Consider the following 5,000-nt stretch of genomic DNA (forward strand, 5'->3'; position numbering starts at 1 on the left):
CGGGAGTGCGGGAGGCCGACCGGGACCGGCGCTCCATCCTCCCTACGTTCACTTTCGTTGCGCCTTTCAGTTTTGTGACAAAGACAACTCAATGACTCGCACACATGCTAGACTCCTTGGTCCGTGTTTCAAGACGGGTCCTGCGAGTGCCCGAAAATGACTCATCGCAGACTGAGACGCGCACGGTCCGAGACGTCACGGCTGCGACAGCAGCGGCGCCGCGTCGCGGTCCGCGCTCAGGCAGGACCGCGACCTTCAGTGTGTACGGCGCGAGCTTGCGTCGGGCCGGACGCGCGCGAGGCGCGTGCGCGGTTCACTTCTATACCGTCCGACAGCCGGCCGGCCACCGTCGCGGTCCAGCGGAGGGCGCGAGCCCGCCGCTGGGCGAATCGGACGGCGCTCAAGCCGACGTCGAACGGGTCGCGATGCATTACTGAGAGAGAAGTGCACGACGCCGACGGTACTGGACGGACGCGACCCGTGCCGCGCCGCGGCACCCGCGAGGGGGCACGCGCGCGACATCGAGGCGCGCGCCCGCGCGCCGTCGGATGTCGATGAATCTCTCCGTTCGTTCATTCGAGTTTCGCAGGTTTACCCCTGAACGGTTTCACGTACTCTTGAACTCTCTCTTCAAAGTTCTTTTCAACTTTCCCTCACGGTACTTGTTCGCTATCGGTCTCGCGGTAATATTTAGCCTTAGATGGAGTTTACCACCCACTTAGGGCTGCACTCTCAAGCAACCCGACTCTGAGGAGCGTCCCTCTCGCCGCCTCGCTCCGTCGCTACGGGCCTGGCACCCTCTACGGGAAAGCGGCCCCGTTCAAGACGAACTTTGACGGGAGCGGCGACGGCGAGATAGCGGAACCTCCCGAACACCACATCTCCCGCGACCGTTAAAGCCGCGCGATTCAGTGCTGGGCTGATTCGCGTTCGCTCGCCGCTACTGACGAAATCCTGGTTAGTTTCTTTTCCTCCGCTTACTAATATGCTTAAATTCGGCGGGTGATCCTCCCTGATCTGAGGCCAACGATAAAAGTGGAGGCAGACGCGATATCCGTCGGCTCGACGGCGCCGTTCGCGCACGCGAGCGCGCTCCCCCGCCGCGAGGCGAGAGGGGCGCGCCGCGAGAGCGCACGGCGCCGCCGCGCGAGTCCGGACGTCGAGTCCGCCTACGCGTGCGCGTCAGCGGCACGCACGTACACGTGCGCGCGTACGTCGCCACAGATTCACCGTAAACGGAAGGGTCGGTGGGACGAGCGCGCACGGACGCACGCACACGCACACACGTGTGATATTTTTGAGCGGACCTGCGGAGCGCGTGCGCCGCCGCCGATCGAGAGACACTCTCGTCGAACGGCGCACGCACGCACTGCACCGGACGCGCCACGTGTCGCACTGTGTGGACAGTGTGGTGTGTGTATTTATGCAGCCGGCCCTCAGACAGGAGTGGTCCTGGATGTTTCTCCACGGACCGAAATGTACGTTCGAAATGTCGATGTTCAAATGTGTCCTGCAGTTCACACTATGACGCGCAGTTAACTGCGTTCTTCATCGACCCGCGAGCCAAGTGATCCACCGTCCAGGGTAATGGTTTTCGTTTTCTCGTTTTTTGTTGTGCACATGCGTTGTCGTTTTGTTGGGTGGTACGAGTGAGCGAGTGAGTGAGTGAGTGAGTGAGTGAGTGAGGTTAGATCGGTGCGTCTCTGACAACACGAGCACGCGCAAACGCAAACATGTGCGTACGCGGTACGTTAATGATCCTTCCGCAGGTTCCCCTACGGAAACCTTGTTACGACTTTTACTTCCTCTAAATGATCAAGTTTGGTCAACTTCCCAGCAACGCCGACGGCCGTGAAGCCACCGCGTGTCGGTCCGAAGACCTCACTAAATCATTCAATCGGTAGTAGCGACGGGCGGTGTGTACAAAGGGCAGGGACTTAATCATCGCGGGCTTATGACCCGCGATTACTAGGAATTCCTCGTTTATGGGGGATAATTGCAAACCCCAATCCCCAGCACGAAGGAGTTTCAACGGGTTGCCCGGGCCTCTAGGCCAGGGAGAACATGCTGATTCCTTCAGTGTAGCGCGCGTGCGGCCCAGGACATCTAAGGGCATCACAGACCTGTTATTGCTCAATCTCGTGCGCCTCGAAGACGCCGGTCCCTCTAAGAAGAACTTTAATACGCCGCCAGTGAGTTGCGCGACCGGAGTCGCGCACACCTAAATGACGACGCCTATTTAGCAGGCTAGAGTCTCGTTCGTTACCGGAATTAACCAGACAAATCGCTCCACCAACTAAGAACGGCCATGCACCACCACCCACCGAATCAAGAAAGAGCTGTTAATCTGTCAATCCTTCCGGTGTCCGGGCCTGGTGAGATTTCCCGTGTTGAGTCAAATTAAGCCGCAGGCTCCACTCCTGGTGGTGCCCTTCCGTCAATTCCTTTAAGTTTCAGCTTTGCAACCATACTCCCCCCGGAGTCCAAAATCTTTGGTTTCCCGGAAGCTGCCCGCCGAGCCATTGTAGTAACGTCGGCGGATCGCTAGATGACATATTTACGGTTAGAACTAGGGCGGTATCTAATCGCCTTCGAACCTCTAACTTTCGTTCTTGATTGATGAAAACACCTTTGGCAAATGCTTTCGCTGATGTTCGTCTTGCGACGATCCAAGAATTTCACCTCTAACGTCGCAATACGAATGCCCCCAGTTATCCCTATTAATCATTACCTCGGAGTTCTGAAAACCAACAAAATAGAACCGAGATCATATTCTATTATTCCATGCACGAAATATTCAAGCGGCATTTTGAGCCCGCTTTGAGCACTCTAATTTGTTCAAAGTAAAATTGTCGGCCCATCTCGACACTCAACGAAGAGCACCGCGATAGGATTTTGATATTGAACCGTCGCGTTAACGACGGCTCACCGACGATATGCTCCGCAGACGTGTCAGTATCACCGCGGATGCGGTGCACCGACAGCGCGGCGCACAAATGCAACTACGAGCTTTTTAACCGCAACAATTTTAGTATACGCTATTGGAGCTGGAATTACCGCGGCTGCTGGCACCAGACTTGCCCTCCAATTGTTCCTCGTTAAAATATTTAAAGTGTACTCATTCCGATTACGAGGCCTCGTAAGAGTCCCGTATCGTTATTTTTCGTCACTACCTCCCCGTGCCGGGAGTGGGTAATTTGCGCGCCTGCTGCCTTCCTTGGATGTGGTAGCCGTTTCTCAGGCTCCCTCTCCGGAATCGAACCCTGATTCCCCGTTACCCGTGACAACCATGGTAGTCGCAGAAACTACCATCGAAAGTTGATAAGGCAGACATTTGAAAGATGCGTCGCCGGTACTGGACCGTGCGATCGGCAAAAGTTATCCAGATTCATCAAAATTAACGACTTCGGACGCGAGGCCCTCCGTCGATTGGTTTTGATCTAATAAAAGCACTCGTCCCATCACTGGTCAGAGTTCTGATTGCATGTATTAGCTCTAGAATTACCACAGTTATCCAAGTAACCGAGTAAGATCTAAGGAACCAAAACTGATATATTGAGCCATTCGCGGTATCGCCTTAATACGGCTTGCACTGAGACATGCATGGCTTAATCTTTGAGACAAGCATATAACTACTGGCAGGATCAACCAGGGAGCAGATATTGATATTATTATCTAAGCTCTCTTCCCCCCGCCACACGACCCACAAACACACACCCACACTTCGTCCCCAACCCGGAAGCTCGACGGACACACGTCGCACGCGACAGGCGGGGGAGTGGGTGGTGGTGTGCGTGCGTGGCAGAGGGCCTCTGAAGCACGTGATCGCGCCACGGCTCCGGCGAACGGAGCGCGGCGCGGTGCCCGACATTGTGCAAGAAGAGCGTACACGACGCAATCTCACAGGACACGTCCTCCGACCGCACAGAAAAGTATGCCATTAGACACTCTCGCAGTGCTGTCGTCGGGTCCCAAAGAAACTTGAACGTTCTATGAACGAGACGTACATACCACACACGGCGCTCCACTGCTAGAGTGAAGCCGTAAGTGTTTTAACAGTGACTCTGCGGAAAACCACACGTGGGTCGTCGCCCGGAGTGTGAGAGACCGTCATCCAGACTCTCTGATTGCTCAATCAAGTTGGGAGTACACATTGTTCCAGGGCGACACACGATGCCGCCCCGCACACAGTAAATCAAGCTACCGACACCGTGGTTTGTGAATTTCTCGCCGTACGACGATTATACATACTACACGGGGTGTGGAAAAGCGTCAAACGCGATTCCGTCGGTTGCAACGCCGTTGTTTTTTTTTTTTTTGAACGTACGCGCGCGCACGCACCACGTTGTACATTCGTATATATACATACGTACACACACATATAAATTAATATATTAACATGTACGTACGTACACGTATATATTCAATTCAAACGTATCGCAAAAACACGATAACGCGCGCACACGCACAACACGCGCCGTGTCACGTCGACACCCGAGAAGAAAAGCGAGCGCCACCAGACTCTCACACAATCACCTCAAACGTCGACGCGCCACGACCCTGTCATAGTAGTAAACGCGCTGACGGCGCAATCTGTGTACATGTGTATGTGTTATTTTGAACGAATCAAAAAATCGAGCCGTTCGTTTATTGTGTGTCCCGAAAACGGGCCGGAAAAACATTTTCGACTACGAAAATGACTCGGAGGGGGGGGGGGGGGGCGGCGGGGGGGGGTGGGGGGCGGTCGCCGCCGCCGCGGTTTGGGGGGGTTTTGGCGGATGGGGAGGTGTTTCGTGAACAACTTTTTCTACACTTTCTACTCGACTAGTTGTTGTTGTTGTTGTTGTTGTTGTTGTTGTTGTTGTTGTTGTTGTTGTTGTTGTTGTTTAGGGTATTTACATTTTTAACCGACTTCAAAAAAAAAAGGAGGAGGTTAAGGTTAACCCAAGTGTTCTTAGTTAGGTGAAATGAAAAAATAAAAAAAAAAAACCAACAACACT

General features: G+C 54.2%; 3 non-coding genes across 3 annotated transcripts in view; all 3 read right to left on the minus strand.

The window, feature by feature from the left end:
• LOC128199062 (large subunit ribosomal RNA) overlaps nucleotides 1-1,026 on the minus strand; it is a 3,923-nt gene extending 2,897 nt beyond the window's left edge. The window contains exon 1 of the ribosomal RNA XR_008251764.1: nucleotides 1-1,026. This exon is cut by the window's left edge and continues 2,897 nt beyond it. This is a non-coding gene — a ribosomal RNA (large subunit ribosomal RNA).
• Nucleotides 1,027-1,430: 404 nt separating this feature from the next.
• LOC128199103 (5.8S ribosomal RNA) lies at nucleotides 1,431-1,587 on the minus strand. Its single transcript, XR_008251780.1, has one exon. It is a non-coding gene; the product is annotated as a 5.8S ribosomal RNA (ribosomal RNA).
• Nucleotides 1,588-1,752: 165 nt separating this feature from the next.
• On the minus strand, nucleotides 1,753-3,655 carry LOC128199009 (small subunit ribosomal RNA). Its single transcript, XR_008251713.1, has one exon. It is a non-coding gene; the product is annotated as a small subunit ribosomal RNA (ribosomal RNA).
• Nucleotides 3,656-5,000: the final 1,345 nt, after the last annotated feature.

This window comes from Bicyclus anynana, chromosome 18, assembly GCF_947172395.1.
Source record: "Bicyclus anynana chromosome 18, ilBicAnyn1.1, whole genome shotgun sequence".
Taxonomy (NCBI): Eukaryota; Metazoa; Arthropoda; class Insecta; order Lepidoptera; family Nymphalidae; genus Bicyclus; species Bicyclus anynana.